This window comes from Triticum aestivum, chromosome 1D (assembly GCF_018294505.1).
Source record: "Triticum aestivum cultivar Chinese Spring chromosome 1D, IWGSC CS RefSeq v2.1, whole genome shotgun sequence".
Taxonomy (NCBI): domain Eukaryota; kingdom Viridiplantae; phylum Streptophyta; class Magnoliopsida; order Poales; family Poaceae; genus Triticum; species Triticum aestivum.
The window spans coordinates 348,069,555-348,082,329 of NC_057796.1; positions in this window are offsets into that span (position 1 = coordinate 348,069,555).

Consider the following 12,775-nt stretch of genomic DNA (forward strand, 5'->3'; position numbering starts at 1 on the left):
TCTTATTTTGTCACTTTCATATGCTAGTGGGAATTTTTCATTATAGAACTTGGCTTGTATATTCCAACAATGGGCTTCCTCAAATGCCCTAGGTCTTCGTGAGCAAGCAAGTTGGATGCACACCCACTTAGTTTCTTTTGTTGAGCTTTCATACATTTATAGCTCTAGTGCATCCGTTGCATGGCAATCCCTACTCCTCGCATTGACATAAATTGATGGGCATCTCCATAGCCCGTTGATTAGCCGCGTCAATGTGAGACTTTCTCCCTTTTTTGTCTTCTCCACAGAACCTCCATCATCATATTCTATTCCACCTATAGTGCTATGTCCATGGCTCACGCTCATGTATTGCGTGAACGCTGAAAAAGGTTTGAGAACATCAAAAGTATGAAACAATTGCTTGGCTTGTCATCGGGGTTGTGCATGATTTGAATATTTTGTGTGGTGAAGATGGAGCATAGCCAGACCATATGATTTTGTAGGGATAACTTTCTTTGGCCATGTTATTTTGAAAATACATGATTGCTTTATTAGTATGCTTGAAGTATTATTGTCTTAATGTCAAATGATAGACTATTGCCTTGAATCACTCGTGTCTTAATATTCATGCCATGATTAGATTACATGATCAAGATTATGCTAGGTAGCATTCCACATCAAAAATTATCTTTTTTATCATTTACCTACTCGAGGATGAGCAGGAATTCAGCTTGGGGATGCTGATACGTCTCCGTCATATCTATAATTTTTTATTGTTCCATGCCAATATTCTACAACTTTTACATACTTTTGGCAACTTTTTATACTATTTTTGGGACTAACATATTGATCCAGTGCCCAGTGCCAGTTCCTGTTTGTTGCATGTTTTTTGTTTTGCAAAAAATCCATATCAAACGGAGTCCAAACGGGATAAAAAACTGACGCGGATTTTTTTTGGAATATATGTGATTTTTGGGAAGAAGAATCAACGCGAGACGATGCCCGAAGGGGCCATGAGGCAGGGGGCGCGCCCCTGACCCTCGTGGACATCCCATAAGGCGGTTGGTGTCCTTCTTTTGCCACAAGAAAGCCAATATCCACATAAAAACCGTGTTCAAATTTCAATCCGATCGGAAGGATCTCCGGGAATATAAGAAACGGTGAAAGGCCAGAATCTGAGCGCAGAAATAGAGAGAGACAGATCCAATCTCGGAGGGGCTCTCGCCCCTCCCATGCCATGGAAGCCATGGACCAGAGGGGAAACCCTTCTCCCATCTAGGGGGAAGGTCAAGGAAGAAGAAGAAGGAGGGGGGCCCTCTCCCCCTCTCTCCCAGTGGCGCCGGAACGCCGCCGGGGTCATCATCATCATCGCAATCTACACGAACACCTCCGTCATCTTCTCCAACATCTTCATCACCTTCCCCCATCTATCTATAGCGGTCCACTCTCCCGCAACCCGCTGTACCCTCTACTTGAACATGGTGCTTTATGCTTCATATTATTATCCAATGATGTGTTGCCATCCTATGATGTCTGAGTAGATTTTCGTTGTCCTATCGGTAATTGGTGAATTGCTATGATTGGTTTAATTTTCTTGTGGTTATGTTGCTGTCCTTTGGTGCCCATCATATGAGTGCACGCGTGGATCACACCATAGGGTTAGTTGTATGTTGATAGGACTATGTATTGGAGGGCAAGAGTGACAGAAGCTTCAACCTAGCATAGAAATTGATGCATACGGGATTGAAGGGGGACCAATATATCTTAATGCTATGGTTGGGTTTTACCTTAATGAACGTTATTAGTTGCGGATGCATGCTAATAGTTCCAATCATAAGTGCATAGAATTCCAAGTAAGGGATGACATGCTAGCAGTGGCCTCTCCCACATAAAACTTACTATCGGTCTAGTAAAGTAGTCAATTGCTTAGGGACAATTTCGCAACTCCTACCACCACTTTTCCACACTCGCTATACTAACTTTATTGCTTCTTTATCTAAATAGCCCCTAGTAGTCAATTGACATACACTTATAGCTCTAGTGCATCCGTTGCATGGAAATCCCTACTCCTCACATTGACATCAATTGATGGGCATCTCCATAGCCCGCTGATTAGCCGCGTCGATGTGAGACTTTCTCCTTTTTTGTCTTCTCCACATAACCCCCATCATCTTATTCTATTCCACCTATAGTGCTATGTCCATGGCTCACGCTCATGTATTGCGTGAAAGTTGAAAAGGTTTGAGAAACGTCAAAAGTATGAAACAATTGCTTGGCTTGTCATCGGGGTTGTGCATGATGTGAATATTTTGTGTGGTGAAGATGGAGCATAGCCAGACTATATGATTTTGTAGGGATGAGCTTTCTTTGGCTATGTTATTTCAATAAGACATAATTTCTTGGTTGGTATGCTTGAAGTATTATTGTTTTTATGTCAAAGGATAGACTATTGCTTTGAATCACTCGTGTCTTAATATCATGCCATGATTAGACATATGATCAAGATTATGCTAGGTAGCATTCCACATCAAAAATTATCTTTTTTATCATTTACCTACTCGAGGACGAGCAGGAATTAAGCTCAGGGATGCTGATAAGTCTCCGTCGTATCTATAATTTTTGATTGTTCCATGCCAATATTCTACAACTTTCATATACTTTTTGGCAACTTTTTATACTATTTTTGGGACTAACATATTGATCCAGTGCCCAGTGCCAGTTCCTGTTTGTTGCATGTTTTTGGTTTCGCAGAATATCCATATCAAACGGAATCCAAACGGGATAAAAACGGACGGAGCTTATTTTTGGAATATTAGGAAAATCTGGGAGAAAGATCAACGCGAAACGGTGCCCGAGGTGGCCATGACGCAGGGGGGCGCGCCCCTGACCCTCGTGGGCCACCCGTAAGGCGGTTGATGCCCTTCTTCAGCCGCAAGAAAGCTAATTTTTGGTAAAAAAATCACGGCGAAGGTTTCAATCCAATCGGAGTTATGGATCTCCATATATACCCGAAATAGTGAAAGGGCAGCAGACCAGAACGCAGAAACAGAGAGAGACAGAGAGACAGATCCAATCTCGGAGGGGCTCTCACCCCTCCCACGCCATGGAGGCCATGGACCAGAGGGGAAACCCTTCTCCCATCTAGGGAGAAGGTCAAGGAAGAAGAAGAAGGAGGGGGCTCTCTCCCCCTCGCTTCCGGTGGCGCCAAAACGCCGCCGGGGGCCATCACCAACACCGCGATCTTCACCAACACCTCCGCCCTCTTCACCAACATCTCCATCACCTTCCCCCCTCTATCTACAGTGGTCCACTATCCCGCAACCCGCTGTACCCTCTACTTGAACATGGTGCTTTATGCTTCCTATTATTATCCAATGATGTGTTGCCATCCTATGATGTCTGAGTAGATTTTAGTTGTCCTATCGGTGGTTGATGAATTGCTATGATTGATTTAATTTGCTTGTGGTTATGTTGCTGTCCTTTGGTGCCCATCATATGAGCGCACGCGTGGATCACACCATAGGGTTAGTTGTATGTTGATAGGACTATGTATTGGAGGGCAAGAGTGACAGAAGCTTCAACCTAGCATAGAAATTGATGCATACGGGATTGAAGGGGGACCAATATATCTTAATGCTATGGTTGGGTTTTACCTTAATGAATGTTAGTAGTTGCGGATGCTTGCTAATAGTTCCAATCATAAGTGCATAGAATTCCAAGTAAGGGATGACATGCTAGCAGTGGCCTCTCCCACATAAAACTTGCTATCGGTCTAGTAAAGTAGTCAATTGCTTAGGGACAATTTCGCAACTCCTGCCACCACTTTTCCACACTCGCTATACTAAGTTTATTGCTTCTTTATCTAAACAGCCCCTAGTTTTTATTTACGCACTCTTTATTATCTTGCAAACCTATCCAACAACACCTACAAAGTACTTCTAGTTTCATACTTGTTCTAGGTAAAGCGAACGTAAAGCGTGCGTAGAGTTGTATCGGTGGTCGATAGAACTTGAGGGAATATTTGTTCTACCTTTAGCTCCTCGTTGGGTTCGACACTCTTACTTATCGAAAGAGGCTACAATTGATCCCCTATACTTGTGGGTTATCGCTCCCACTTTCAATATGTATCCAGATTGAGACTTAGAGTCATCGGGATCGGTGTCAAAACTTGCATCGACGTAACCCTTTACGATGAACTTTTTGTCACCTCCATAACCGAGAAACATATCCTTATTCTACTAAGGATAATTTTGACCGCTGTCTAGTGATCCACTCCTGGATCACTATTGTACCCCCTTGCCAAACTCATGGTGAGGTACACAATAGGTCTGGTACACAGCATAGCATACTTCATATAACCTATGACTGAGGCATATGGAATGACTTTTCATTCTCTTTCTATTTTCTGCCGTGGTCGGGTTTTGAGTCTTTACTCAACTTCACAGCTTGCAACACATGCAAGAACTCCTTCTTTGACTATTCCATTTTGAACTACTTCAAAAACTTGTCAAGGTATGTACTCATTGAAAAAACTTATCAAGCGTCTTGATCTATCTCTATAGATCTTGATGCTCAATATGTACGCAGCTTCACCGAGGTCTTTCTTTGAAAAACTCCTTTCAAACACTCCTTTATGCTTTCCAAAAAAATTTTTACATCATTTCCGATCAACAATATGTCATTCACATATACTTATCAGAAAGGCTGTAGTGCTCCCACTCACTTTCTTGTAAATACAGGCTTCACTGCAAGTCTGTACAAAACTATATGTTTTGATCAACTCATCAAATCGTATATTCCAACTCCGAGATGCTTGCACTAGTCCATAGATGGATCGCTAGAGCTTGCATATTTTATTAGCACCTTTAGGATGACAAAACCTTCTAGTTGCATCATATACAACTCTTCTTTAATAAATCCATTAAGGAGTGCAGTTTTTTTATCCATTTGCCAGATTTCATAAAATGCGGCAATTGCTAACATGATTCGGACAGACTTAAGCATCGCTATGAGTGAGAAAATCTCATCGTAGTCAACACCTTGAACTTGTCAAAAACCTTTCGCGACAAGTCGAGCTTTGTAGATAGTAACACTACCATCAGCGTCCGTCTTCCTCTTGAAGATCCATTTATTCTCAATGGCTCACCGATCATCGGGCAAGTCAATCAAAGTCCACACTTTGTTCTCATACATGGATCCCATCTCAGATTTCATGGCCTCAAGCCATTTCGTGGAATCTGGGCTCATCATCGCTTCCTCATAGTTCGTAGGTTCGTCATGGTCAAGTAACATGACCTCCAGAACAAGATTACCGTACCACTCTAGTGCGGACCTTACTCTGGCTGACCTACGAGGTTTGGTAGTAACTTGATCTGAAGTTTCATGATCATCATCATTAACTTCCTCACTAATTTGTGTAGGCATCACTAGAACTGATTTCTGTGATGAACTTCTTTCCAATTCGGGAGCAGGTACAATTACCTCATCAAGTTCTACTTTCCTCCCACTCACTTCTTTCGAGAGAAACTCCTTCTCTAGAAAGGATCCATTCTTAGCAATGAATATCTTGCCTTCGGACCTGTGATAGAAGGTGCACCCAACAATTTCTTTTTGGGTATCCTATGAAGACGCACTTCTCCGATTTGGGTTCGAGCTTATCAGTTTGAAACTTTTTCACATAAGCATCGCAACCCCAAACTTTAAGAAATGACAGCTTTGGTTTCTTGCCAAACCATAGTTCATACTGTGTTGTCTCAACGGATTTAGATGGTGCTCTATTTAACGTGAATGCAGCTGTCTCTAATGCATAACCCAAAAAACGATAGTGGTAAATCGGTAAGAGACATCATAGATCGCACCATATCTAATAAGTACGGTTACGACGTTCAGACACACCATTACGCTATGGTGTTCCAGGTGGCATGAGTTGCGAAACTTATTCCACATTGTTTCAAATGAAGACCAAACTCGTAACTCAAATATTCGCCTCCGCGATCAGATCGTAGAAACTTTATTTTCTTGTTACGATGATTTTCCACTTCACTCTGAAATTCTTTGAACTTTTCAAATGTTTCAGACTTATGTTTCATCAAGTAGATATACCCATATCTCCTCAAATCATCTGTGAAGGTTAGAAAATAATGATACCCACCGAGAGCCACAACACTCATCGGACCGCATACATCAGTATGTATTATTTCCAATAAGTCAGTTGCTCGCTCCATTGTTCTGGAGAACGGAGTCTTAGTCATCTTGCCCATGAGGCATGGTTCACAAGCATCAAATGATTCATAATCAAGTGATTCCAAAAGTCCATCCGCATGGAGTTTCTTCATGTGCTTTACACCAATATGACCTAAACGGCAGTGCCACAAGTATGTTGCACTATCATTATCAACTTTGCATATTTTGGCTTCAATATTATGAATATGTTAATCACTACGATCGAGATTCAATAAACCATTTATATTGAGTGTATGACCATAGAAGGTTTTATTCATGTAAATAGAACAACGATTATTCTTTGACTTAAATGAATAACCGTATTGCAATAAACATGATCCAATCATATTCATGCTCAACGCAAACACCAAATAACATTTATTTTAGGTTCAACACTAATCCCGAAGGTAAAGGGAGTGTGCGATGGTGATCTTAGCAACCTTGGAATCACTTCCAACACACATCATCACCTCGCCCTTAACTAGTCTCTGTTTATTTTGCAACTCCCGTTTCGAGTTACTACTCTTAGCAACTGAACCAGTATCAAATACCAAGGGGTTGCTATAAACACTAGTAAAGTACACATCAATAACATGTATATCCAATATACCTTTGTTCACTATGCCATCCTTCTTATCCGCCAAGTATCTAGGACAGTTCCACTTCCAGTGACCATTTCCTTTGCAGTAGAAGCACTCAGTTTCAGGCTTGGGTCTAGCTTTGGGCTTCTTCATGGGAGTGGCAACTTGCTTGCCATTCTTCTGAAGTTCCCTTTCTTTCCCTTTCCCTTTTACTTGAAACTAGTGGTCTTGTCAACCATCAACACTTGATGCTTTTTCTTGATTTCTACCTTCGCCGATTTCAGCATCGCGAAGAGCTTGGGAATCGTTTTCATTATCCCTTGCATATTATAGTTCATCACGAAGTTCTAGTAACTTGGTTATAGTGACTAGAGAACTCTGTCAATCACTATCTTATCGGGAAGATTAACTCCCACTTGATTCAAGTGATTGTAGTACTCAGACATTCTGAGCACATGCTCACTCGTTGAGCTATTCTCCTCCATCTTGTAGGCAAAGTACTGTCAGAGATCTCATACCTCTTGACACGGGCATGAGTATGAGATACCAATTTCAACTCTTGGAACATCTTATATGCTCCGTGGTGTTCAAAACATTTTTGAAGTCACGGTTCTAAGCCGTAAAGCATGGTGCACTAAACTATCCAGTAGTCATCATACCGAGCTTGTCAAACGTTCATAATGTCTGCATCTGCTCCTGCAATAGTTCTGTCACCTAGCGGTGTGCAACCTCTTGAGCATGCGTTGGTTTTCCCTTGAAGAGGAAAGGGTGATGCAGCAAAATAGCGTAAGTATTTCCCTCAGTTTTTGAGAACCAAGGTATCAATCCAGTAGGAGGCCACACGCAAGTCCCTCGTACCTACACAAACAAATAAGAACCTTGCAACCAACGCGATAAAGGGGATGTCAATCCCTTCATGGCCACTTGCAAAAGTGAGATCTGATAGAGATGATAAGATAATATTTTTGGTATTTTTATGATAAAGACTAAAAGTAAAGATTGCAAAATAAAAATAGATTGGAAACTTATATGATGGAAAATAGACCCGGGGGCCATAGGTTTCACTAGTGGCTTCTCTCAAGATAGCATAAGTATTACGGTGGGTGAACAAATTACTCTCGAGCAATTGATAGAATAGTGCATAGTTATGAGAATATCTAGGCATGATCATGTATATAGGCATCACGTACGCGACAGGTAGACCGACTCCTGCCTGCATCTACTACTATTACTCCACACATCGACCGCTATCCAGCATGCATCTAGAGTATTAAGTTCATGAGAGCAGAGTAACGCATTAGGCAAGATGACATGATATAGAGGGATAAACTCAAGCAATATGATATAAACCCCATCTTTTTATCCTCGATGGCAACAATACAATACGTGTCGTTTCCCCTTCTGTCACTGGGATCGAGCACCGCATGATTGAACCCAAAGCTAAGCACTTCTCCCATTGCAAGAAAGATCAATCTAGTAGGCCAAACCAAACTGATAATTTGAAGAGACTTGCAAAGATAACCAATCATACATAAAAGAATTCAGAGGAGATTCAAATATTGTTCATAGATAATCTTGATCATAAACCCACAATTCATCTGATCTCGACAAACACACCGCAAAAAGAGTTACATCGAATAGATCTCCAAGAAGATCGAGGATAACTTTGTATTGAGATCCAAAGAGAGAGAAGAAGCCATCTAGCTAATAACTATGGACCCGAAGGTCTGAGGTAAACTACTCACACATCATCGGAGAGGCTATGGTGTTGATGTAGAAGCCCTCCGTGATCGATGCCCCCTCCGACGGAGCGCCAGAAAAGGCCCCAAGATGGGATCTCACGGGTACAGAAGGTTGCGGCGGTGGAAATAGGGTTTCGTGGTGCTCCAGGATGTTTTTGGGTACGTAGGTATATATAGGAGGAAGAAGTAGGTCGGTGGAGCTACGAGGGGCCCACGAGGGTGGGGGGCGCCCAGGGGGGCAGGCGTGCCTCCCTGCCTCGTGGCCTCCTCGTTCGTTTCTTGACGTCCACTCCAAGTCCTCTGGATCACATTTGTTCCAAAAATAACTCTCCCGAAGGTTTCATTCCGTTTGGACTCCGTTTGATATTCCTTTTCTGCGAAACACTGAAATAGGCAAAAAAAACAACAATTTGCACTGGGCCTTGGGTTAGTAGGTTAGTCCCAAAAATAATATAAAAGTGTATAATAAAGCCCATTAAACATCCAAAATAGATAATATAATAGCATGGAACAATCAAAAATTGTAGATACGTTGGAGACGTATAAAGCATCCCCAATCTTAATTCCTGCTCGTCCTCGAGTAGGTAAATGATAAAAACAGAATTTTTGATGTGGAATGCTACCTAGCATATTTCTCAATGTAATTTTCTTTATTGTGGCATGAATGTTTGATACGTCCATTTTGCATCATGCTTTTATATCGATATTTATTGCATTATGGGCTGTTATTACACATTATGTCACAATACTTATGCCTATTCTCTCTTATTTTACAAGGTTTACATGAGGAGGGAGAATGCCGTAGCTGGAATTCTGGGCTGGAAAAGGAGCAAATATTAGAGACCTATTCTGCACAACTCCAAAAGTCCTGAAACTCCACGAGAGTTATTTTTGGAATTAATAAAAAATACTGAGCGAAGAAAGTACCAGAGGGGGGCCACCCACCATCCATGAGGGTGGGGGCGCGCCCCCTGCCTCGTGGGCCCCCTGTTGGCTCTCCGGTGGCCATCTTGTGCTATATGAAGTCTTTTACCCTGGAAAAAATCATAAGCAAGCTTTCGGGAAGAAACACCGCCGCCACGAGGCAGAACCTTGGCAGAACCAATCTAGGGCTCCGGCGGAGCTGTTCTGCCGGGGAAACTTCCCTCCGAGAGGGGGAAATCATCGCCATCGTCATCACCAACGATTCTCTCATCGGAAGGGGGTCAATCTCCATCAACATCTTCAGCAGCACCATCTCATCTAAAACCCTAGTTCATCTCTTGTATCCAATCTTTGTCCCAAAACCTCAGATTGGTACCTATGGGTTGCTAGTAGTGTTGATTACTCCTTGTAGTTGATGGTAGTTGGTTTATTTGGTGGAAGATCATATGTTCAGATCCTTTATGCATATTAATACCCCTCTTATTATGAACATGAATATGATTTGTGAGTAGTTACGTTTGTTCCTGAGGACATGGGAGAAGTCTTGCTATAAGTAGTCATGTGAATTTGGTATTCGTTCGATATTTTGATGAGATGTATGTTGTCTTTCCTCTAGTGGTGTTATGTGAACGTCGACTACATGACACTTCACCATTGTTTGGGCCTAGAGGAAGGCATTGGGAAGTAATAAGTAGATGATGGGTTGCTAGAGTGACAGAAGCTTAAACCCTAGTGTATGCATTGCTTCGTAAGGGGCTGATTTGGATCCATATGTTTCATGCTATGGTTAGGTTTACCTTAATACTTCTTTTGTAGTTGCGGATGCTTGCAATAGGGGTTAATCATAAGTGGGATTCTTGTCCAAGAAAGGTAAGCACCCAAGCACCGGTCCACCCACATACCAAATTATCAAAGTAACGAACGCGAATAATATGAGCGTGATGAAAACTAGCTTCATGATAATTCCCATGTGTCCTCGGGAGCGCTTTTCTCCATATAAGTGTTTGTCCAGGCTTGTCCTTTGCTACAAAAAGGATTGGGCCATCTTGCTGCACCTTGTTTACTTTCATTACTTGTTACCCGTTACAAATTACCTTATCACAAAACTATCTGTTACCGATAATTTCAGTGCTTGCAGAGAATACCTTACTGAAAACCGCTTGTCATTTCCTTCTGCTCCTCGTTGGGTTCGACACTCTTACTTATCGAAAGGACTACGGTAGATCCCCTATACTTGTGGGTCATCAAGACTCTTTTCTGGCGCCGTTGCCGGGGAGTGAAGCGCCTTTGGTAGGTGGAATTTGGTAAGGAAACATTTATATAGTGTGCTGAAATTTATTGTCACTTGTTACTATGGAAAACAATCCTTTGAGGGATTTGTTTGGGGTATCTTCACCTCGGCCGGAACCACAATTAGCTACCCCTCAACCTACTGAACCTACTGAAAATGTTTACTTTGAAATTCCTTCGGGTATGATAGAGAAACTGCTTGCTAATCCTTTTACAGGAGATGGAACATTACATCCCAATTTGCAGCTAATCTATGTGGATGAAGTTTGTGGATTATTTAAGCTTGCAGGTATGCCCGAGGATGTTATCAAGAAGAAGGTATTCCCTTTATCTTTGAAGGGAGAGGCATTGACATGGTTTAGGTTATGTGATGATATGGGATCTTGGAACTACAACCGATTGAAATTGGAATTTCATCAGAAGTTTTATCCTATGCATCTTGTTCATCGTGATCGTAATTATATATATAATTTTTGGCCTCGCGAAGGAGAAAGCATCGCTCAAGCGTGGGGGAGGCTTAAGTCAATGTTATATTCATGCCCCAATCATGAGCTCTCAAGAGAAATGATTATTCAAAATTTTTATGCTCGGCTTTCTCTCAATAATCGCTCCATGCTCGATACTTCTTGTACTGGCTCTTTTATGATGAAGACTATCGAATTCAAATGGGATTTATTGGAAAGAATTAAACGTAACTCTGAAGATTGGGATCTCGGCGATGGTAAGGAGTCAGGTATAACACCTAAGTTTGATTGTGTTAAATCTTTTATGGATACCGATGTTTTCCGTGAATTTAGCACTAAATATGGACTTGACTCTGAGATAGTAGCTTCTTTCTGTGAATCATTTGCTACCCATGTTGATCTCCCTAAGGAGAAGTGGTTTAAATATAATCCTCCCATTGAAGTAAAAGTAGTTGCACCTATTAAAGTTGAAGAAAAACTAATCACTTATAATGATCCTATTGTTCCTACTTCTTATGTTGAGAAACCACCTTTCCTTATTAGAATAAAGGATCATGCTAAAGCTTCAACTGTGGTCAACAAAAGTAATATTAAGACACCCAAAACTCCTGAGCAAATTAAAGTTGAACCTAATATTGCTATGGTTAAAGATCTCTTAGCCGATAATATTGATGGGCATGTTATTTACTTCTGTAATGAAGCTGCTAGAATTGCTAGACCTGAGACTAAAAATAAACATAGACCTGTTGTAGGCATCCCTGTTATTTCTGTTAAAATAGGAGATCATTGCTATCATGGCTTGTATGATATGGGTGCTAGTGCAAGTGCAATACCTCATTCCTTATACAAAGAAATTATGCATGATATTGCACCTGCTGAGATAGAAGAAATTGATTTTACAATTAAGCTTGCCAATAGAGATACTATTGCACCAGTTGGGATTGTTAGAGATGTTGAAGTCTTGTGTGGGAAAGTTAAATACCCTGCTGATTTTCTTGTTGTTGGTTCTCCACAAGATGACTTTTGTCCCATTATATTTGGTAGACCCTTCCTGAATATTGTTAATGCTAAGATAGATTGCAAAAAGGATGTTGTTACTATTGGTTTGAGGGATATGTATCATGAGTTTAATTTTGCTAAATTTCATAGACAACCATGTGATGAGGAATTGCCTAGTAAAGATGAAATTATTGGTCTTTCTTCTATTGCCATGCCTCCTAATGACCCTTTAGAACAATATTTGCTCGACCATGAAAAAGATATGTTTATGAATGAAAGAAGGGAAATAGATGAAGTATTCTTTAAACAAGGAACTATTTTGAAACACAATTTGCCTGTTGAAATCCTAGGGGATCCTCCTCCACCCAAGGGTGATCCCGTGTTTGAGCTTAAACCATTACCTAATACTCTTAAATATGCTTATCTTGATGAAAAGAAGATATATCCTGTTATTATTAGTGCTAACCTTTCAGAGCATGAAGAAAAGAGATTATTGAAAACTCTGAAGAAGCACCGTGCTGCCATTGGATATACTCTTGATGATCTTAAGGGCATTAGTCCCACTCTATGCCAA